At 40.7% G+C, this 24,796-nt stretch overlaps 1 protein-coding gene and 2 long non-coding RNA genes across 4 annotated transcripts in view; 1 reads left to right on the top strand and 2 right to left on the bottom strand.

The window, feature by feature from the left end:
* The window catches only part of erbb4b (erb-b2 receptor tyrosine kinase 4b), a gene marked incomplete at its 3' end in the record, with an annotated part of 352,419 nt that overhangs the window by 146,927 nt on the left and 180,696 nt on the right, over window positions 1–24,796 (top strand). The gene's annotated exons all lie outside the window — the stretch shown is intronic.
* Window positions 17,787–19,162, bottom strand: LOC311004552. Its single transcript, XR_014596313.1, has 3 exons — window positions 19,090–19,162; window positions 18,848–18,978; window positions 17,787–18,072 (listed from the first exon to the last, which is right to left on the bottom strand). It is a non-coding gene; the product is annotated as an uncharacterized lncRNA (long non-coding RNA).
* Window positions 19,398–20,522, bottom strand: LOC311004843. The gene is made up of 3 exons (XR_014596317.1): window positions 20,428–20,522; window positions 20,087–20,198; window positions 19,398–19,632 (listed from the first exon to the last, which is right to left on the bottom strand). It is a non-coding gene; the product is annotated as an uncharacterized lncRNA (long non-coding RNA).

Below are 24,796 nucleotides of genomic sequence, written 5' to 3'. Positions count from 1 at the left end.
TAAATGCTACTGCTCCATTAATGAATCTGTTACCTACAGGGCCCTGCCATCAGTCAATGGTCAGGGTCAGGCCCCTGTCACAAAAAAACATGCTTGGGCACCGGTGGCTCGGCGATGGGCCGCGGATGGGCCGCCGGTGGTCCGCCGGTGCCACCCTACCACCGGGCTTAACAAGTTTTCTGGGGGAAACCCTGCACTTCATCATCATAGGGGCCATTAAATGTGCAGAACATGTTTCTGAAAGCAGATAATCTTCAGGTCTCCATGGTCCTGTCTATCACCCCAGAATGTTCCACCTTTGTGAGTGAACACATTGGCAAGGAATGCATGCTGTGCCCCCTCCTGTTTAATCTCTCAGCTGTTTTAAAGGCATCAATTCATCTATGTCAAGTGTATTCAGAGCACTGATGGGATGGTTTAAAAAAAACATACTCATTTTGTTTGGACTATCTCTGGCAGTATTTTCTGGAGGAAAAAAACTGATATGATACATCAAGCATATTGTGCAGGCACAATTCCCAGCAGAATTTAACTTGGTAACATCAAATCCTTAAAACAAAGGTGGTCAGAGAAATTGTTTTTCCCTCGATGATGTAAAATTTTGACAGTTTTCATTTAAGGGTGTGACTGTGGTGGTGTGTCGAGTCCCAATAGGAAGTGGCTTTAAGTACAGTATTATCCAATAGAGTGCCAAAGCGGAAGCAGGAAGTAATGGCGCCATGGGTCCTCAATTCGAAAAAAGTCTCCATACAAATGAACGGGAGTCCAAGTTTTATTTCGTGATCCGTTTGAATTGTGCCATGAGAAAAAAATATGTCCTCTACCTGTTTAAAACATCATGTTTCATGCCGAGAAATCAGCAGTTTGTTGTAAACCTATTGTAAAATAAAATTCCGAAGAGTCCGTAACCAGAAAGACTACAGGTCGCGTAGGTGACGTCACACACCAAATGCCGCCCTTTCCCGTGTCAGTTGGTGACGAATTTTTTGTGGGACACCAGATTTGTAGTCCATAGAGCGTCATCACACAAAATACATTCTTCTGTTGCCGTTTTACGATAAACTGCTGATTTCTCGGCATGAAACGTGATGTTTTTTAAAAACAGGTAGAGGACATATTTTTTTCTCATGGCACAATTCAAACGGATCACGAAATAAAACTTGGACTCCCATTTGTATGGAGACTTTCTTCGAATTGAGGACCCATGGCGCCGTTACTTCCTGCTTCCGCTTCGGCACTCTATGTCCCTGAAATTGGGCCACAAGATCCTTCTAACTTTTGTTCAAGGGTGTGGTTTCTGTGGCGCTATGAAGTTTGTCACAGGAAGTGACTTTAAATGGACTGAATCATTTGAATTATAAATTGTCCAATCTTTTCTAAACTTGACATATTTGATGAGAGAACACATGTACGTCCTCATATAAACCCTACTCACAGCACCACCTACTGAAAACAGGAAATAATTAAGTGAGTAATTGAGAACTTGAGTGGCAATCATTTGATTTCACATGACATTTTCATTGTGTGGTCTGATTCAGAGCCACATGTGAGCCTTTTGCTTTGTCTCTGGCTCGAACCACTGAACATAAATAAGGATGTGCAGGAGGTGAGCAAGGAATGTGACGGGCCTGATCAACCCTGCTCTTTGGTGCAGTGCTACATTCAGGATGTTGTAATGTGTTCTACTATAGGGGTAGCACTTTAACATCTGTCACTATGGAAACCAAGTTTATTTCTCCGGTATATCAAGCGCAGCACAGTTTTAACAAGACCTGTGTGAACTTGTTTGGAACATTGTTCTCAACAAATGCATACCAACTGTAGTTTCAAATATGTGTGTATTTTATATAAGATCTGATAATATTTGTCATCATGAAACACATGATGATTACACACTAATTCATGTAACTCTTCAAACCTGGCTAAAACCAAATAGGCACCTTCTTTGTGAATGATTGTTTGTGCTTTTATTGCTGTTATTTAGGTTTTAAGGAATACATTTAGTCAAGTATGCATGTTTAGGTGTGTGTGTGTTTGTGTGTGTGTCCTTAAAGGATACATATTATGCCTCTTTTCCACAAATTAAAATAGTTCCCAGGTGTCTTAAAGACATGTCTATGACATGCTTCCGTCAAAATACTCCAAGGATCAAGCATCACAGCACTTTCTCTTTTTTTCAAAACAGCCCTGCCCCACCCTGCCCCTTCAACTGGTAGGCTACCAGGTAGGGGTGGTATTATGCAAATTCAAAAACTAGTTACAACATTGCTAAGACAACCGAGGGAAAAGTTCTTAAAACCACATGGATTTCAACCTAGGGGGCCAGAAGGCAAGCCAAACACCCAAATAAAGAGTCTTTAAAAAGTGATATTTCCATAATATGTCCCCTTTAATTCTTGTGGGAGGGAAACCTCTATTTGTTAACCAGAAAGCGCTGATGGTGCAGTCACATCTTTAAGGGTCTCATCTAATTAGACATTTTAAATGATAATGCTTTCATACTGAAGCTTACCAACGCATCTGCACTTTGTCTTCCTACATCATTATTATTATTTTTCATATTATTGCATGCACACAAATACACAACTTTTCTCTAACTCAGCGAGTGTACTCTGTGTCTTTTTTTCTTATTTCAGTTTCTATTAATGTAATTTCTGCTGTATACTTTGTAACTGGTGAGTGACAGAAGAGGGGGGAAGAGGTGGAGATGAGATGGAGGGCAGGAGGAATAATAATGATGTAAAAGCAGCCATCACAAGGTTGGTTTTGCCCTCTACTTTATGATGTGCATTTATTCCTGCTCACTCTTTCTTTTTTGCTAATACCACTGCAAGTCTGTAACAATCTCTCTCATGCAATCAAATACAAATCTTGGCCTTTTTGAACTTATTTTCTAGAACTATTATGCTTTGATCCCAAGGGGGAGTTGTGGGTTCTACAAGTGAATACCACTTCCGCATTCAAAAAGCTGCAGTTCTCCAGCAGCCTCTGGGGGCTGGGACCGGAAGTTGACCCCCATGTTAAAATAGTTTCCACCTCCGTGAACACTGTGGGAGGGTTGAATTTTTTTGTATCACAACTGTTTTAGTGTTGTTTAGGCTTCAAATTCGTACATAAGTGGGGGTGTGGTTACGTTGAGTGACAAGTTCGCAGACAGTTACCGGCCATTAATTGGTTGCTTCGAGTTCAGTGGGCCGGTTCTCGGCCGGCTAACCTTTTCAAATATGGAAAGTAGACTCCCACTAAAATCCAAGATGGCGCAGTTCAAATACCCGTAGTAGGAGCACAAAACAGACTCCCCCAAAAATGGGCTACGTCCATTTTTTTTACAGTCTATGTTTGATCCTCGCTGTTATACAGTAACTTACATCATCAAAGCAAATATGGCACAGTGGTTACTTCTTTATGTGCCATCAAAACCTTGAATTAGTTTTACTTATTAGTGCCATTGGTTTGACTTTGGTGCTGAACGTCCTACTCCCTGCAGCAGTGGTGGAGAGAGTCTGTGATTCTGCCTCAAAGTCATTGTGGTGGATTTGGGAGGTGGTGGAGGGTTTAGGGAGGCAGAGCAGGCCAATGATGAAGATGGCTGTGATTGCCTAGATCTGTCGCCTTCTGCTCTGGTTCACCGCCAGCTTTGTGGTTTGACTTCCAATCGACTTCAGCTCCAGATGTTCCCAGCTATATGCCTGGTGGGTTTTGTATGTGTGTGTATGTAACTGAATTTTGGCTATGGAAGTGACCATATGCATATGTGTAGGGGAATGCTGTATTTGTGAATGTGTTTTCATCTACCCTTTGTCTCATTTTCACACGGCAGGAATGTCTTATGACTGGTCAAACACAATCAAGATTATCCAAACAGCACGATGACATTTTGTTGCACAAAATATTTTGGAACGTTTTTTTTTGTTTTTTTTATGGGCGATTGGTCCCTTGTGATAAAAAAAGATGAGGGTCACTATTGTGCATTAGTATTCATGGATTGTGCAAGGAGAAATTCATCATAGCAGTAACTGTGATACTATCAGTTGTAGTATCAATGAACCAAAATGTAATGCAGCCAAACCCACACAGTTCTCTCTTTTTTTTCCCACCAAGATTAAAATCTCATCTTTTTTTTACTATCACTATCACTACAGCATTCTGAATATACATGTGTAACCTACGGCTGAATGCCTCGAGTTCACAGCTCTTCTTTGGAGATGATGAAAAAGTTTATGTGAAAACATAAAAAGTCCCAAAGTAAAAGGAAATGAACAAAACCAGCTGAGAGAGATGACACATCAAAAAAGACTTTTAATTATAAACCAAATTTACTCCTTGGCATATTGAAAATCACAGGTTTATAGACCCGCTGTATTGCTTCTTTTAATGCTATATCATAGCAATAGTGATAATTATGTTCTGATTTAGATTATAAAGTTAAAGGTAATTTGGACTGTTATGTTTTTGTCTTTTAGGCAGTTCTGCTTTGACAGCATGGGCCTCTCTGTTCTTCAAAACAAATACTGTAAAAGTTCACATCAAGGCAGGAGTTTTGGCAGTTTCATTTCCTAAGGGTATTACTACATATTCCATAACTTCAGCTCTTTGTCTGCCTCATTTCTGTGTCTGTAAAAACAACATATTTGAAAACCTGTTTCTACCTTTGCTCTCCTGATAATTAGCTACCTGATTAAGGCTAAATGACCTAAACTACTGCCAGCTGATCCTATTACTGGTATAATACTGCAGAATTATGACTCTGACAATTGTGCCTGCAAAAGGCTTAATAGTCCTTTGTGTAGAACCGGCCCTTTATTCAAGAATTTAACGCTTCCTCTTTCTTTCGATTTTGGGAGACTTGAGAACTAGACCTCTACAAGTCAAGTGGATTCCAAGCTTGTTTTTCTTGGGTTTACAAGGCAGCTTCAAAGCGAGCCAGAAAATAACTTGCTACTTGAGCTTTTAATCACTGCATCTTTGAAATATGACAGCTTGATGACTTTAAACTAAGTGGTAAGCTGTTATTGAAAAACCTTTAACATGCTATTTAAATATGATGATATGTATATTGTACTGTTGCACACACTGAGTGCAATGCACGCACAGTGCCCACCATATTACACAATGGTAACTCAAAACTCTTAACTTATTTATGTGAATTGTTTCCCTTACCTTGTCCATGAAAAATGAAAAGCAAATGTTCAAAAAGCAATGAAAAGAAATAATAAATCCAGTTTTCACAACCCTCAAAGCCTGGCTATGGAACTACGCAGACCAGTTCTTTACCCTGGCAGGGCTATTTGAGAACTCATGAAGGTTGTCCATCCAGTATGTGTAGGCCTGGGACGATAATAAATTTAGCTGGACGATATATTGTCCCACAAATTATTGACGATAAACGATATTATTGACACATTTTTTTGAGAACATATTAACCACTAATATAATAATAATATTTCATAATAATGCAAGTAGACCCTTTTAAATGCGATAAACGTTTATTTCTCATGAGTATTTTCTTTTTAACCATTGTAATTGGAGTGACAAGAACTTATATAGCTCCTAAATAAATAAAATAAACAAAAAATAATAAACAGTGCAGTGCAGCTCTTCTGTCCAATAACGTCACACAAGCTCCACTTTTCATTCAAACAAACTAAATTAATATGACTTCCACAGATGTAAGATTTCATCAATGAGACTAGCATTTATCTCCTAAAAAGTATTAAACCAGCCGGCGGTAAACCTCTAAAAACCTGCTGATACGTTTTCTCCCCCAATGACGGAGGTTGACCGGCCAGTGAGCTGCTGCAGACGGCTGCAGTCTGTGGGAAGCCCCGCTCCTCCTGCTCGCTGCTACCACATTAGCTCCAAAAACGTAGGAGGAAATCTCCGAACAGGCGATATGTGGATGAACTGACCACAGACTGGGGATCTAAACTGTGACTTTCTCACATGAAAAAAATATTAAAACTTTAAAAAGTGACGTGTTAACAGCGCGGCAGCAAGAATTACGGTAAAACAGCTTTTAGCTGCTTAGCTTTACAGCTAGCGCTGCCGGTTGCTGCCAAATGCATTCTGGGAAACAAAGATCCTGGATGACTGAAAAGAGGGTTCACTCCTTTCATTCTGCAAAACAAACGGCCCAGGTGCTGAGACCGATGCACAGAGTGAAGCCTCTTGTCATCCAGCCTGGTTGGAGGCCAGAGACCAGGAAAACAAATACGTGCATGCACATGGCGATTTATCGAGGCCGGAAAAACTATCGAGTTCATTTTCATTTATCGTGCGATTAATTGATTTATTGATTATCGTCCCAGGCCTAAGTATGTGCTTTGTGGACATGGAGAGTGCTCACTCACACTAGGCAATCGTACTGTGCTCAAGCACGTGACTTGCCCCTTAAAGTCTGGATTCTATGGCTAGTGTGAGTGCAAGTAGGGATGCACGATAACATTTTTTTGAAATCGATACCGATAACCGATAACTTTCTGCTTCCGAAGGCTGATACCGATACAGATAACCGATAACATACCTGGAGATAAAAAAGACTAGTGAGGACCTAACAAATATCATGACATCAATACTATAAACAAACCAAAAACAGTTTTGACTCTTTAAATGAAGATATTCTATTAACAAGCCTTTCAAACATTTGCTAAAAGATATCAAACAAAACTATTTGATATCTCAAATGAACATCTATTTAAATAAGCTGCATTACTTATTGATATAAAAATAAAAGACTCTAGAACTGATGCAAATACTTTGCATTATTTTATTTATTTATTTTAGTCATTTAAAATAAATATAAAGTGGGAAAAGTGCATCCCACAAGTTAAAAAAGCTTGGTTCCATACAAATGAATAACTTTTCAGAGAGGGAGAGACAGAGAGAGAGACAGACAGACAGACAGACAGAGTTTGTGTCTGTGTGAGAGAGAGAGACAGACAGACAGTGTCTGTGTGAGAGGGGGGGGGGGGGGGGGGTGCAGGTGTGTGTGTGTGTGTGTGTGGTTGAGGGGGAGAGAGAGGGAGAGTGTGTCTGTGTGTTTGTGTCCCGGTGGCTTCTTACAGTTAGCTTTATGTTGCTAGCGTCGTTAGCATCGTCCTCGTAGCTTTAAAAACTCCGTTGGAGCGACGGTCATGTTTCAGGTGACTGACCAGGTTTGCTCGCGCTATTTTTCCCTCCTCGTGGAGCTTCCTTGGAACATTTATTACAGATATCCAGCGAACTGTCTTCTTTATTACCGATGAATTAAAAAGTGTTTAACTGAAAGTGAGTGCTGTCACAACCTTTTTTTACTTTTATTTTTTTGGACTGGCACCCGATTTACTTTTTCATACGTGGAGTTGAGCACGCCAAGTCTGCTGATTATTCTTTATTACCGTCCCACATTAGCGCCGTCATGTTCTGTGTTTACAAACCTCGTACGCACGTTGTGCTGCGTTCACGTGTTGACGGAAGTTCCCTGTTCCTGTTTTGCAAGCCGTTCTTCAGACCTTTTTATGTTCATATTTCTATGGTTTATGTGTAATAAGGGTAATTGGGATAAGTCAAGTCAAGTCGGCAACTACCAAAATTATGACCGAGTTGACGAGTTGTTTTCCGAAATGAGGGACTAATCTGATTTCAGTCAGAAAGTTGTTTTTCCGATTATAGGGAGGCCACTTGAACGCAGCATTCACTGCAGGCCGCAGGTCTCATGTAGGAGTGATGGTACACACACCAACTCGGACGTCAAGTCAACGGATCCCATTCAGAGCAGGAGCTCCGGCCGCGCGGTGCATCATGGACACAACACGTCGAGTTGACGGCCCCGTTGCCGTATGTGAATTTGCATAAAGTTCGATAGATTGAACTTTATGCAAATGACGTCCGTCCAACGCAATGCGGCCGGCTCAGAAACTTCGTTCAAACTATCAAACTAGGCAGAGTTGATTAAATATGAATCAAGATTCTGTTACTGCACTACACATTTCCCGCCTCAAATGTTTTCAGAAACATACTTTAGTGTGTTGTTTAACTGTAAAATGAGATCGTTTGTGACCCGGCCGCCATGTTGGAAACGGCAGAGCGAAACTCAAGCTCCGCACCACGTCACACAGACCCCCCCACTCGCCGGTGCGCTCGGTGATTCGTTGCGTCGGGATCCGTCGCCGCCGGAGTTGGTGTGTCTGTACCATGAGAGCAGAGCGCTTGGTAAAAAAAACGACCCATACCGCAGTGCTGACAAAAAATATATAATAAATCTTATCGGGCCGATAAGTTATGATATCGCATTTATCGAAATTACGTCAGAATTTCCTGATATCGGGCCGATAATTATCGTGCATCCCTACGTGCAAGTGCACCATGCTTGAGTACGGCACACTTCCCTGGTCAGGTACGGTTGGAAGAGGTGTGCATAAGCACGGTACAGTTGCTCATGCATGCGCTCAAGTGTGCAACGCACTTCGGGTTTGTTCTCCATCACGTTTCTGCAACCACGTATGCAACATTCACTTAACGACTACATCGTGCCATGCATACTGTACTCTATGTCAACATTGCTAGCTAACATTGTTTTGAGTAAACTTCAAGATAACAATGACAAGCGGTCAAACAGTTAAAAGGCGCCGTTCGTTCTGCAATCAGGTTACGCACGCATCCGCCATGCTGGTAAACAAATAATCCCTTTATATCAACATGATGAGGTAACCTTGCTTGAGCACACTTGGGTTCGGGTGAGTGCACCCTCAGGATCTACTGCGTTATAACAGGATTCCAGGGCCATTGCTACAAGCTGTTTCCTGTGTAACCACAGTGAGGAGTGTCTGTATTCTTGCAGAAAGTTAGACACCTTCCTGGTGTTTGTTGATGTAAGAGTCAGGACCTCCACATCTGAAGTCATGGTTCTCTGTCAGCTAACGGTAGATTGTCATCTTCAGGTGTCATCACAAGAGTCTGTTAAGCTGTGACATGAGTAATTACAGTCCATGCAAACCAACAGCACTTTAAGTGACTCAGGACTGACTCTGGCTATAGACTTGGGCGTTAAGATGTGAATCCATGGAAGTAAAGTGGACAGTGTGTTGACAAGACATCGGCCTGATATCTGCAGACAACTGCTAGCTAGTGTTAGCTGCGGCAGGGTCAGACTGAACACAAAAACAGTGCCACTGAATTAGTGAGCAGACTTTGAGTTTCTGCCCAGCGTGTGCTCAAAGTGAACCTCAAAGTTCATGTGCTGTGCTCAGTTAAAGCAGCTGGTACTTACAGTCATCGCTTAGCTGCATGGAACAGCATTTGTTATAATGTGCACCTTACACAACTTTATGTAGGCAATTCAAGTATGACAGTGCTGATCACTTACTGAATTGAATACAGGTAGAAGTTCCCAGGATAAACATTTTTATTTGTTGTTACTGGATCCCCGAGAACTAAATTGAATGGAATCAGTTTGAAATGAAGCAATTCTGGACTCAAAATCAAATTGAACTGCGGGGAGTATGGGGCTTTTATATACAAATAGAGGCGATGCTGATGATAATTGCATTATTAAGGCCTTAACCTGCCCCATGATGGGCTATCGGTTCACATCCAGGCCTGTATAAGAGTGGACCTTTTTATTTTTGAGTCTATAATAAAAATTATTATTATTTAAGTCCATGTTGCTCCCATTTTTACTGTAACTTTCTACAGTGTTCCTCGCTATTCATAGTGGCTATGTAGTTTAGTCATTAGTGCACTGCTCAGTCTTTCTGAATGTTCGCTCCCACACTGTTCAATCACAAGCTTGACACTTGATGCTACTGTCGGTGATGGTGGTGCTGCTGTTATTTTCAAAGCCCCAGCCCCACCACAGCATCCACCATTAGGCTGCGAGTTGACGTTATAGCCTAGAGGGGAACCCCCTACTGCCCCCCCCTGCTGTGCTGAGCTTGGTGCTTCCTTGTTGAAAACAACAAGGTCAGAGCTTAGACACCAAACAACAACGCTGTACGGTACATTTTCTACATGCACATAATTTACCATGTTATGTGGATTGGCTGATTTAAGCGTACTCTTTTAAGGCACTGAACCCCAAACTGTGCCTTTTAATGATCAGGCGCTTTATGTCCATGGGAGGCATTAAGAGGATTTTGTTCTGCACCCAGTTTAAAGGTGCTTGATAGAAAATAAGTGAGGCATTTTTACTATTTAACTCATGGAGGAGTTAAGGTAAAGCATGAATAGCATGTAATGCATTACATTTTTTATTTTTTTTGGGCAAAATCATTACATTTCATTCCAGAGCAGAGTTGAAAATATGTTGCTCTTCTGATCGAGTTGCAGTAATATTATGGGTCAGTTGAGTTGCACAGCTGGAGCTTAGGCTCTTTTTCTTACATGGAAAACCTTCCTGGCCGTAAATGTTCTCCTATTATACTAATGTAGAGTGAGTTGCTGAGCCTTTCAGTTGGGTGAGGGTACAGACTTCATGGATGATGTCACTTTGAAAAGACTCTGCATTTCATTTTATGTATAAAATTGAACAGTTTTTGACAGTTGTTGAGACTCATTATCTTAAGGTATCTATTTTAGTTCTCAGGGAATATTTAACATTGCTAGGTGTAGAAACTTGTAGATAAACCACTGCCTATAAATGAGTCCCATTTGCATAAAATATATTAAAAAGTGGAAAAATGAAAAGAAGAATAAGAATGCACCAAAAGAAAAACATTCCATACTGTACACAATGTGAGGTAGGCGTAGTCAAGCATGTGTGCTTTCGTATGGCCAGAGAGGAGCCCTCATTAATTCAGTGAGCGCTTTTTGAAATAGAATGCTCTTAATAGATTCACTTATGAAATATGGACGTTTTGCTGGCAGGTGGTTTTGCTTGCACGTGCACAGGCCAATTCTAATACTGAGCTCCACGAGAGAGAGGCAGCACTCCTTAAACTGAAAGCCAGGTGCGTGGCTGCAGACACTTTCATGGCATGTTTTCATTGTTTACATCTGTTATCCATTAATCCTCCATGTGCTCGTTTTTGTGTGTGCATGTGTGTATGAGCTCACCACAACACTGACATTCACTGTCATTGATGATGAGCTCTATAGGTATGGTCTTTCATAAAATGATGTATGCTAACATTTGAGTCCAATGACAGTATTAGCCTGGCTGATATTGCCTGCTTTGTGTGTGTTGTGATAAGTCAAGTGATTACAGAGGACTGAGTAAAATGATCTGTTTGGGGTTAGATGTAATCTCATAACACTGGACACGAGAATCACTGTTAGTCCAGCAAAAACATGTGTGCGAAAACAGTGTGTGTGGGTGTGTGTGTGTGTGTGTATTTGCTAACCAGTATTTGCTTAGAAAGAGTGTGTGTGGTGTGAGATACATAAGAAAATAGAAAGACAGCTATAGTTGATGGGAGACAAGCCCCATAGGGAACAGTTGTGTTTGAATAGGCAAAAGGAATTGTCTTAAACAATCGTGCTTTACAGGTTTACTCAAGCCATGCTTGCAGTAATGTGTTTTTGACTCCCATTGACTCTGAATTGCATTTCATTGAGCACTCTGCAATCCACTTCTCTCTTTTTCCCCCTCTTTTTATTGCATCTCATCAGCCATGGGGAAACAGCCCAGCTGCCGCTGTGATGCCACTCTCGGCCAATGCACCCTGACAGATTCCAATTAAGTTGGAAAATGTAACGTATGAATATTAGAAAGTACTCTGACACAAACATCATCCCCTTCTTTTGTTGCATTATGCAGCTTGTAGTCGGGGTCTCCAATGGTCCACCATTTCCATAAAGTTTATTTCCCCGCTGCCTCCCACTCCTCTGACTCTGTCCCTCTGGTGCTCCTCTTCCCCCTAAGGCTGTTTGTTAACAGTTGTAAATATGCCCACCATGCACACATAAACTCCCGTTTAATACCCAGTATGTGGTTTTGTCAATCAGTGCATCTGTATTTGGCTTGCCATATTCATTCCAGCAAACGTTTTGTGTTGTGTTGAATGTATAAATAAATGCGAACCTGTACAATATCTTATATCGATGTACTATGAATTATATCAGTATTGGCTGAATAGCAAGAAATGGTCATTGTGCCAGACAACAAATTCTGAATAGCTTGTTTTTCAGCCTGTTTTTTCTTTTTTTTTTTAGTTTTGGCTGTGTGCATGTGTGTGCACATGTGAGTCCTGAGTGTTTGAACTGGCAACCCCGATACTGCCAACACTGTGGTCCTAACATCAACTCACAGCTCAGTCGTGCAGCTTCATTCTGATAGACTTCCGTTGCCCCTGTGCTGAATGAGAGCATTCCTCTTAGCTGCCAGTTCCTGCAAGTACATGTGTGTGTGTGTCTGTTTGTTTCGCGTCGTAGGATCCACAAGACTGAGCCAGGGCACCGTCGTTGGGCTATAGACCATGTGTGACATCATCTCAACCTGGCAACCCGTTTAGCCTCAGATGGCTATACGGGAGATTGCCAGTCTTACTGTGTGTCTGCCTAATGAAGGGTATTTGTCCTCTTTTTAGCATGATGCTATAGAAAAGTCATGGGCAGTGAATGAAGAAATGATGATTTGAAAAGATGTTAAGACAGGAGATGGTTACCATGAAGACTTTTTTTCTGAGTCACTGACATGCCAGGAGAACAAATATGTCACCAAACTATAGGGAACTGAAGCATCCTGCAGTTTAACAACTTGGCAACAGTTGTGTGTGCTTGGAAAAGTTGAACACTTCATTTGTGTGAGGTGGGTGTACAGTGCTGCCTCTAGATGATTCGATGCTATGCTGGCCACTATCGCAAACAAGGATTAAGCACTTACCATATTCTCCTCATGTCTATATTTGATGTTGCATATTTTCCCGTCATTTGCCCTGACTTACGCAAACAGAGATACCATCATAGATGTTTGGGATCAGGCACAGAGACGTCTATCTCTGCACCACATCGGTTTGTCTGCAGTGAAAGGAACTTGGACAGGACAGTTTTCCGAGAAGATATCAAACTCACAGATGTCTGGCATTTCTTTTTTGTCAAAGCCAGACAGTGATAATGTTGTCCTTGCCCTAATGAATGCACATACATGACAATGTATGCAAATACTGCTGCGGGTGGACCTGAACCAATTAGATTGTGTTACTGCCATACCCATCATCAATTTCCGCCTCTGCTTTTACAAAGCACTGGCTCACACACTATTTGTTAACTCATAGTTTGTCTGTCTAATATGTGCTTTACTGTATATACAATATTTTCCCGATAGGCTGAAGTGAAACACAATAATGAACTCCAAAAAAGGTGTTCTATAAACAGAAAAGCAGACTACAAGAACCAGTTAGAGAATGACAGTGCAACTTTGAATTCCAGTCTACACCCGTGTACATGTACTTGCACCAGTTGTGCTGTATGTATATGTAGCCTACATACATATGTGTCACTGCATATGCACAAGTTCCCATTTATTCTATAGACATGCTTTACCAGGTTAACATTTATTGCTCATTTTAATGAGTTCTTTACCATAGCATCTGTGGTGAGGACACAGTTGACTGATGAAGAAGCAGCTCATGAAGTCAGCCTGCAGGCAGACAAACAGTGTTGGCTCACTCAGCCTTTTATTTATCACCACAGTGTACAGTTGGTTATTGACCACGGCACTCTGTGTACACAGCCATCTTTCCTGTATACATATTGTCTCATGTGTTGTTCCAACACAACATTACAGCCTCAAAATCAGTTGAATCAACACTTCTCTCACATGGCTTCAATAAATACTCAGCTTACTGAACTGCAATAGATTGTACAGCTGTTCTGATAAGCTGGTAATTTAGCGTAGATATGCACGCATACACACTGATTGCTGCACACTCGCTGTCACTCCTCTACACATATTTTCTATTTTATGGTATACCCTGCGCACCACACAGACAGATATGCACATTCACTGACTCACATCTAAACACACACAATACAGCAACAACTAAATGGAGTGAATTGTTATTTATTTCCTTGTCTTGTTTGTGGGAGTGGACTCTTCTCTCTTTAGGCAATAGCTCATTGTTATGTTTGCCCGGAGCTAAAAATGCTAATAGCGGAGCTGGGAATGAATGAGTGAAATTGTTTTTCAATAATTGTCTGTAAATATTGCGGCAGAAGCTATTGAAAGTTTTTAATAAATAACTATGTGTCATTCATTAGTGGACAGAATGCGTTGCACTCCAGTTACTTCTATTACTAATCATGCACTAAATCCATAAAGATGATAACATGACACAATGCTTTTTAACAAGGGCTTATCACAATAATACTTGACACCACTGTATAGATTTTGTCTTATAGGACCAACAGAATCCAGTTGCCATTTCCCTGCAGTATTTTTTATTTTTGAAGTTTGTTTGGCCCATGAGGGGGAAGGGGTTTCTGGAGATGATGACATGTTTGCTGATGCCTTGTGTTGTTATTGGGCTCACAGAATGAGGAAACTTTGTTGTTTTCCGCAAAGTTTACTGTATGTTTGGTTGAAGTAAAATTAGAAGACTCAGATATGAAGAGAAAAAGACAAAGATGAGTCCGATTTCAAAGCAAACTAGTGCATGCAAAATATTTGGCTGCATTTCATCCACCCGCCTTGACTCCTTCTCTGACCGGTATTCTTAGCCATTTCTTTTTTCTCACAGTGCGTGACTGAAGTAAAGATATCATGACTGGGGCTCCGCCAGGGTCAAGGCTGACAGCTTGTTCGCCAGCCATGGTGCCTGAAGTCAGAACCTTGGCTGAGTACAGCAGGCACATCACTGCATGCATGGATGTGATGGCTGGTCTGACTGGTCCAGAGAAGAGAGAAGTGAGAGAGATCAAGTCTTGCAGAAGGCACGCTGAAAAATAGCAGTTTATCATCTTCAAAAGCATTCCACAAAGATATGGAGGGGAGGAGAGCAGAGGGAGGTGAATTATATGTTGGCAGTGTATCCTCCCCTCTTGGCTAAAAGAACAGTAGACTGGTGTGGGTATGTGGGGGTGTGTATACGGGGCGTATGCACTGTCCATCAGAAATAGAGCAACTGAAGATATGTGTTTTTCAAGCAACTTAAACACACTACTTTAAAATGAAATCACCACCATTCTGCTCTACTTGTACAAATACCTCTTTTATGGCTACCTCCAGCCCTCTTTAAATCTCCTTGTCTCTTTTCTCCCTGCTGACCCTCAGCAATATAAAGGCACATATAGCCACACATTTTCCAAAGCAAGGGTTGAATAAAGACCTTGGAATGCCAGAACAGTGGGGACAATTTTGTCACCTCGAGGCCCAGAAATCGACATGGGAAATGTTTCGTTTTGGTGCCAAAACCAGGCGGGGGTAGTGGGGGCAGAAGGGGATGAATGTGGCTCTTACACAGAACATTGTTTTTGCCTCTATCTCCATTACCATGGGCAGTTCATTATGTTTTGGTGGCCTCCTGCTGGGTTCAGCATTGCCCCGCTGTGATGGATTCATAATTCCTTAGCAACATTCAACAGACAGATTACGGGTTAGGGGTGGACTCTGTCGACATCTCTCTCAGTCATTGTGTTTTTTCCTGCTCTATAGCTCTTTGTTTCTCACACAGTCTCAGTTCCTAACTCTTTATTGCTCTTTGTCTTTGTGCCTGCTGGTCAATATTTCTCTCCCTGTATCTCTCTGTTTCCATCGCTGTGTTTTGCTCTCTTGCTCCCTCAGTAAACCCTATCAAAAAGAAAGCCAGCAGAGTCCATCTCCAGAATGAGAAAACTGTATCTCGACACACAGGGGTTGTTATTTTGGCCAGGAGTGCTCCAATAGTAATATGAGGTCTGCTCTCTAATGTTAGCCTCGACTAAAGGTGGGCCTCAACAGCCCATTAATCTTTTGAACACGCAAGCACACACACACACACACACACACACACACACACACACATACATGTGCGCACACATACACGCGCACTCGCGCACTCACACACACAACCGTATTCTCTAAACACTCTGACCTCAGCCTGTGTGTGTGCTCCAATACACACTCAGATGCACAAAAACATACACAGGAAATTTTGAAGAGTAAATTTTACTCAATTTGAGTAAAATTTTACTCCCAAAAAGATAGTATTTGGTCCCAGTCCAAAAAGAGTAAAAATTACTCTTGTCATAGAGTTAAATTTTCAGAGTTATTTCTACTCCATCTAGAGTTCATATTTTACTCCACAAGATTAAAATGTACTCTATTTAGCATAAAGTGAGAACAACTCCAACACCATTTCACTCAATACAGAGTTGTATTTTACTCTGTTCAGAGTAGTAACTGCCTCATAATAGAGATATCATTTTACTATTAATGGAGTTGTATTTTACTCTATTCAGAGTAGTAACTGCCTCATAATAGAGTTATAATTCTACTATAAATAGAGTTGTATTTTACTCTGTACAGAGTAGTAACTGCCTCATAATAGAGATATAATTTCACTATTAATGGAGTTGTATTTTACTCTGTTCAGAGTAGTAACTGCCTCATAAGAGAGTTCTTTTTCTACTATTAATAGAGTTGTATTTTACTCTGTACAGAGTAGTAACTGCCTCAAAATAGAGGTCAAATTCTACTATGAATAGAGTTCTATTTCACTCAATAAAGAGTTGTATTTTACTCAATATTGATTTTAAAAATGATAACTCTGGATTAAAATGTTTGAAATAAAAAAGACAAGAAATGAATATTCAACAATGCACGAGTTGTATTTTTCTTAAATGCATAACACATGAGCACCCATAATATACATGTCCATACCGTTTGGCCTTTGTAATATGACAGCATTGTATAATACATGAAAAATTCAAATGCCCTCAAAACCTGCAACAAAAATCTCCATGAATAAGACTCCATGGACAGAGTAATCAATGAGGAAAAAAAAGTCGTTCATGGTGATAAATTCCCTATAATTCCATAATGAAAACAAATAGAATATTGCAAACAGGTATGCACACGATCGACGAAAGATCTCCATCACAAAAGTCATTAAGAAGATCTTCTCTTGAACTGGAATGACTCTGCATCATCTCTTTTATCTTAGGGTGTTTGTAAATGAAGTCTAATGTTTGCAAAATTGGGATATAAACAAATTTATCAGTAACAGCTGGATCATAAGTTCCTGTAGTACGATTGCGCCGTGTACCAAATCTTGTACCAAGAACACATTCAACGGGTTCCACCCTTCCCCACTTCTCTGTGAAATACTGCCTTCTCTTAGTTTCAGAATTTAAGACACCAAAAGGATTTTCAATTTTTTCAAAGCACTGATCAATTTTACACTCAACCTCACTTTTGATAGGTTCCTGTAAAGATAGACAATGCTTCACAGATTATTTTGCTTGATTATGGATATCATCAACAATCTCTTCCATTGAAGTAACCAAAGAGTTAATGATTGTTTCGCCTACACCTGCCACTTTAAGTTCAGCCACTGTTGCAGCACAGCTGTCTACAAGACTCTTAGGACTGGGTCAGAAGGGGCACTGTTTGATGGAAAGTCATTAACAAAACTTTCGGCTAAATCTTCAGTTGAAGAGGGGCCTTCACCAGGATCATCACAAGGTTCATGTGCTTTAAGATGCTTTCGAAACCCAGAAAAAGTACCAAGGAAATTAGAACAACCAGGCTGACCACATTTCAGACGAAGTGTCTTTCCTGAACAAAGTCTGTGGATCAACTTAAAGTGCTTAATTAGTGAATTGGCATTTGCAAATAAAACAAAACATCTCTGCATCAAATCAGTGCAGCATCCGAGCTCTCATCTCTTTGACCCTGGGATTCACCTTGGTGGTAGCAGCATCAATCTGGTAAACAGCGGTTTGCAAGAAGTGGTAGACATTGGCCAGATCCCTGTTGTACGAGGTAGCGAAGACGAAATGAGCTTTGAAAAGCTCGTCAAAAGAGGCAAGAGAATCTGGTGACTGACACGGGATTGCATGTTTGTCAATCACAATGAAATATTTGTGTACGGCGCTCCTCTTGGTCCCCACAGCCAGTAGATAGGGTTGACGGCTCTCTGTGATGCTGTCCAGATGCCCCTCAACACTGGTCCCAGTCTGTGACAAGAAAACTTAATTAGTCTTGCTATTAAAATTAATCTGTTGCAGTTTAAGGCCCCATCATCACCACCAGAATCACTTATTGCCACAAAATGCAAGATGAACCATTACATTTCCAGTCTTATATTTATTATAGGGCCGGGACTCGATTCAAAAAATGAATCTAATTAATAAGAGGCTTTGTAATTAATAATCAAAATGAATCACATTTTAATCACATATAAATATTTGACCTGAGAACAGTGAGAATACAGATTAAATGGTCTTTCCTGCCACTACACAATGATGATTACTGTATTTAACTACTTAAATCGATCAATAGCATAAACTGATTTGTTGAACTCAGCCTGATGTAAGCATGAATAAAACTTGGTAACCAATCACACAGGCAGCTCCATGTTGTCCCTGTGTGATGTTCAGGGACAGGTCAGGACAGTCTGAGGACAGAGCTCTGAGGTTGAAGTTTATAATAATGAAATGCAGCAGAGGAAACTCCACTGTTGTCAGCTCCACCGCCATGAGCGCTATTTTTTTTTTTTAAATGAAGCTTTTATTCTGCTAAATGTAAAAGAAATAAACATATTCATATCAGCGTATCTGAGGCCGATGGTGATAGATCTGTGGGGAGCCAAATCAGATAAATATCACAGGGCACTCGCTGATTACAGATGAGCATGGTCATCACATGATTTCACAAGAGCATAGTTTTATGGTTTAATATTACAGACAGAACAGTGAGCCTTCTTAAACTTTAATTAAACTGTAACATTACCTTGATAAATTTCACAAGGTGTTCAATGGCTTGTCTGGCGGAGAGCTTTCCTGGTCTCTTGTTGCGGCCATGAGGTGATGGTGGCATGAGGTGGATAAGGAGCAAGATGGAGGACATCTCACTGTCCCATCCTGAAAATACAAGCAAATTCAGAAAGACATTTTTACTACAATGTTTATATTTTTGTTCCAAATCCATTTCCCTCTTCCATTATTATTATTATTTCTTTAATTCGAGTGTACCATCTTCCAGTTCTTCTGTTGTGGATTCAGCGTTATGAAGGAGATCTTCAAGGTTGCTTGTCTGGGTGAGGCCACGGCTTTGTTCAAGGACTTTCTGCCTGTAGTGAGTAGGCCACTTCTCCAGGAACTTTGCAGAGATATCATCACCAAACATCAGACTGAAATCCTGCTCTATCTGCAGACAAGATGGAATACAGAAAACAACATGGCATACATTGTTAATAGGTACACCAGGGATGACCAGGGATGTGGTCTGTTTAAACTCATTTTTCATTTCAGCTTGATTTTAATGCAAGGCAGTTTAAGAGTGATATACCAGTCCCGTGATGTCAAGAAATCTTGGAAAGGTGGTGAATATTTCAGAGGACTTCACTGGGTCATGAACCATTGCTTGGCGATGGGTGAAGGTCTGTCTCATCTTCTCCTTGATGATTGCTTCATCAGTTGTATGCTTCATCAGTGCGATGGCCTCACGACACTGGGTTTCTGTGGTTAGCTGGTTTTCCTTACTGAAGGGGGTTCTGTCACCAGAATCTGGACCACCTGTAACAGTGATCAGTAAACAGTGACATGTAACAGTGAAACCACACACTGATGCAATACTTTCTTTACTTCTCAAAAAAGTTGAGCCACTTTCAAGCCTTACACAGATGACCACTTGTCTTTTTGCTAAACCCCCTGCGATGCCCACCACTGTAACAAAACAAGGACTATGCACATTAAAAATGAATTTAACATGTGAATGGGCTTTATGCACAGCTCCACTATTTCCTGAATCTAAGCCAGCTCATTTATTTCCTGTCTTACATTATTGGACAAACTGATTAATCCAGGTATGTCTGACCTCACAACAATGATCAGGCACACCTGAATTCATCAGTTGGTCCAATAATGTAAGACAGGAAATAAAGGAATTGGCTGAAGTTCAGGAAGTAGTGGAGTGGTGCATAAAGCCCATTCTCATAAAAAAAATCTAACTACACTCAAAATCATGTACCTGTCAGTGGCTGAGGGTTTCTTTTCTTTTGTCCTTCTGAGGCTTCTTTTTGAAGCGTTTTCACTCTCCATGCAAGAAATCCACTCCCATCTACTGGATTGTAATACTGCTCCTAAAAACCAAGAAAGTGTTTTATTTTTCCTCCTTAAAACACATGTCCTTGTCTGGAGAATTGCTAAAATCAAGATCAACCAGTCTAACATCTGCTGTGTTCAACTTGTTGAGGTTAGGAGAAAGGGTCAGCATACAGAAATGTTATTATTTAGTTGAAATCTCACTCGTTTTTTTGATCAATACAAGAAGTAATGAGTAAAGAGGTTAGACTTGTTTTATGTACTTACATAGCCCAAAGTGCCCTGGGGATCGGCCAGGTATGGAAACAAGGCAGTGATGCCCTTTGCGTAGTCCTCTTTAACACGCCTTGAAGGACTTGTCCTACAGCACACACGCGCACACACACACACACACACACACACACACACGAGATCCAATCAAAAGTAGTGCTATGCCGATGCCTTCAGCACTTGGTCTGCACCAAATAAAACCATAAATGTTAGGGTCGGATATTAATTACATAACATACCCATGTTCACTCGCCATGTGTGCAACCAATATCTTCACCATATCACGTCTTCTGGAATCTGTTAGGCTTTTTTTCCGAGCATACTCTGCAAGGATCCTCTCTCCTCCAGGTTTCTCCCTCAGAATGTTTTCAATGTTCTAAGTGTGAGAGGAAAAAAGAGGTGAGGGACACAGGGATTTGGTGCCCCATTACATTTACAGTGACAAAAATGTAAACCATGCCCCGTACTGCTCTGCAAATTTACTTGGCCATTTCCCCCCCTTACCCTTTTTATCAGAATCACCATCTTGATCTTGATCTCTCCATCTGCAACGCTTACTACCTGAGCGAGACGAGTCACGTCGGCTCTGTTTCTTTGGGCAGGACTAGGCTGCAAAATGATGGTGTCATCAGAGTCCCCTTCATTATCTGCACCAGAGCTGAGAAAGGAGCTGTTGCTGCTGGCAATGGAGTGGTTTGTAGAGGGGCTCTCTGAATCTAGCATGTTGACATAACAGGTGTGATAATAATAACAACATGTCATTAGCAAGAGGGGATCATCTGTAATAAGAATAATGTAAAAGATCACAATAGATTAGGATGGATCCACACACCAAGCCAGTTATTCCTCAGATGCTTTCTTAAGTGTCTGAAAAGGCAAGACTCCAAGTTAACAAGTGACTCACCCTCAAAATCTGAGCCTGTGGGCAAACAGACCTCAAGCACACCCAGGTCTGGTTTCGTTACAAGAAACGCAAACGCATCCTCGTCAACTTCAGTGTTCAAATCATCATAGACTTTTAAGTCCAAGGTAGGAATTTCAAATTTCTTGGAAACTGTGAAGACAAAACAATATTGCACAAGATTGACATTCTGTTGTGCCATTAATCTTATTTTTATTATAAAATGTCATACATCTGTGTCACTTTAGATCTGAACCACTTAAAAACAACGATTTTATACTTTAACAATAAAATAAAAAAAATTCAAGATTGCAGACCTGCAAGCTCATAGCACAAGTGCCGCGCTATGAGCTTGTAGATCTGCCTTTAATTTTTTTTTTTTAATCATGAAGATTTTTGCAAATCTTTGAATATACTTTACAGCAAACATTTCTAACTCAAATCATTCTTTTTCGCAGGGTACACGAAACAACATTTAGAGATGGGGGTCCAAAATCAAATAAATATACTTCTAAGGGTCCTTGACAACAATAATAATAATAATAATAATAAAAAATGTAAGACAGCACCACTAATTTAAACATGATACTCAGTAGGTTGTGCAATTTGTTTCACTCACCACACTCCAAAAATGATTTGAAGGTCAGTTGCCCTTCATAACAAATGTATTTCTGGCGGTCTCTGTACTTCACTCTTACAGCCTGCATCCTTTATGGGAAACAAAAAAAATAAGACAGTTACTAAGATAATATAGAGCACAACAATTCATGCATTGAATGCTACAATTAGCTTAAGTATTACAAAATCCCTATCTACAGGTAGGCTTGATACCACTCTGCATTTGCATCTAATTAAAACTATTTAGTGTTTTGAAGCTACATGTGAAGCCAGATAAACAACTACTAACAGCAAATAAATACATTTTGTCAACATTTATCTTATCTCAACAATAATAGATGATGACTTTGGCTCACATAAAAGTGTTATATAGCTAAAATTGGAAAATAGACAATGTAATGATAAATGGAAGACCAGAAGGCAACAAAAACAAAATGTGGGACTTGTAATGGAAATCTATGTGCAGGCAGAGATCAGAGATGGTGTTTTAAATAACCATGCTAGCGTTTCACCAGCTCTCATCTCTGCCAGTCAGCCTCTCAAACTGGGCGCACCGCACGTAGACACACGTGAGAATTTCTTTTTCTTTTTCTTTTCCTGTGAGAGACTGTGGCGGGCCCAAACGAGGAAACACTGACGTGATTACAAAGACACTGCTAGGTCCCTTGGTGTCACACAGGCACCATTCAAATATGCTCAGAAAGCGGAAGATCCCGCGATTCAAATGATCTAGTCTTTTTCACAAACGGTTCAGAAATTAATTCATGTTTTTGAAAAAGCTGTCCGAACATGTCTTCGAGGATACGCTCCTTAACTTAGGCTAACTTACATGACTCAATTCAGAGTAAAATACACATGCTTGCTAACCAAACAGCAGGTGAAAACGGCCCACATAAAAAAAACACTAAGTTATAGCTAACCAAAGAGCAATTAAAACGGTCGGTGTAAATGCCTCAATTCAGAGTAAAACACACGTGCTTTGCTAACGGTCCACATGTCGGGTAGCTAACGTAACAGAAGAGCAATTAAAACGGTCGGTGTAAATGCCTCAATTCAGAGTAAAATACACGTGCTTGTTAACGGTCCACATGTCGGTTAGCTAACCGAAGAGCAATTAAAACAGTCGGTCTTGTAAATGCCTCAATTCAGAGTAAAATACACGTGCTTGTTAACGGTTCACATATCAACCGAAGAGCAATTAAAACAGTCAGGTGTTGTAAATGCCTCAATTCAGAGTAAAATACACGTGCTTGTTAACGGTTCACATATCAACCGAAGAGCAATTAAAACAGTCAGGTGTTGTAAAAGCCTCAATTCAGAGTAAAATACACGTGCTTGCTAACGGTCCACATGTCGGTTAGCTAACCGAAGAGCAATTAAAACAGTCGGTGTTGTAAATGCCTCAATTCAGAGTAAAATACACGCAAAACCCACTTAGTAACCGAAAAACAAGTCTGGTAAAACGTCATGACTCAGAGTAAAACACACATGCTTGCTAACCGAACAGCAGAGAAAACAGTCCACACATAACTTAGGCTACTAGACTGGTCCATAAAAAAAAAAAATCAAACACACTTGCTAACCGAGGCACAACTCAATTCAGAGTAAACCTTCGATAAAATGGTCAGTAAAAATTAAGCTCAATAAAACACACACGTGGTAAATTAAGATAACAAGAGTGAGGCTCGGTCTAAATTCACATTTAACATTATAGTTTGTGTTGAAGCTAACGTTAGCATCGACATTGCAGTGTGTGAGACCCACACACTCGCCAGCTGCAATGTTACTCACAAATTACCTTTAAAGTAAGCCAACAAAAATTCTGCTGACATTTTATCCTAAATAAAATCGATTTCAGTACTTTGCTGACTTACCTGGCTTACCGCCGTCCACCACTGCCGTTCACCTCGACCTTCCACCGCTGGGATAGAAAATGGCGGCAGAAACGAAACCTAAGAAAAATTTGTGGGCGTGTTCTTGAAATTACTCCAATAGGATTTACTCTATTTTTTTCCTCCTACTCTAGTGGCCATTGGAAATAATTACTATCCAAAATGAATAAAAAATACTCTTTTAGAGGAAAATAATGGTAACTCTGAGAAAATTACTCTCTCATTTTTCCTGTGTACTGTCTCTCACTCTGTGCTTTTCCTGCATCACTTGCTACAGCCAGTTGACCTTAGCACTGGGAAAACAGGTTTAGTAATGGGATCAGTGGCCACTGGCAGGCCCTTTCACCCACAATCTCATCACCCCTACTTACAGTAAGTGGATGAGAGATGGACTGAGAAGCGGAGCAATGGCGGACAGGGGAAATGCACTCATTTGAGGATCCCGGTGGGCTGGTGAAGTGGTGCTGCTTTGCTCCAGGTGGTCCATGAATCAGCAGCTCTTACACACAAACAGAAAAGCACATGATGGAGGAGAGTGATTTGAATTCTGCAATTTATCAAATGTGAAAATCCAAAGCCCGTCGAAAATTGAATTGCATTTGCACATGACTGTTCGTTTATCTACGTCAGTCAGGTGTCTTGCCATTATCGTCATTAATGTGTCTGCACTGTTAATTGTCTGAAATGGAAAGGGGAAACTGTGACAGGACCATGATATTTAGGTGGGAGGAGGACGACATGGTGGTTCTGTGGAAGCTCCAGGAGCTATATACACTCTCTCAAGGAAAGCGCTACCTCTCTGTTTGAACATGGAGCAGACCAGCTCTCATTTTCATGTTGACTTTAGACTTTGCTTAAAAATACATCAGTCAGAGAGATGAAGGAGAAGGCCTTCAGAGGCACTAGAAAAGAAGAACCAAACGGGGATTCATTGATAGATTTGCCCTTTACTCCC

The sequence above is a fragment of the Trachurus trachurus genome (genome assembly GCF_905171665.1).
Source record: "Trachurus trachurus genome assembly, chromosome: 21".
NCBI classification, from domain to species: Eukaryota; Metazoa; Chordata; class Actinopteri; order Carangiformes; family Carangidae; genus Trachurus; species Trachurus trachurus.
This window is presented reverse-complemented; position numbering and strand designations above follow the sequence as displayed.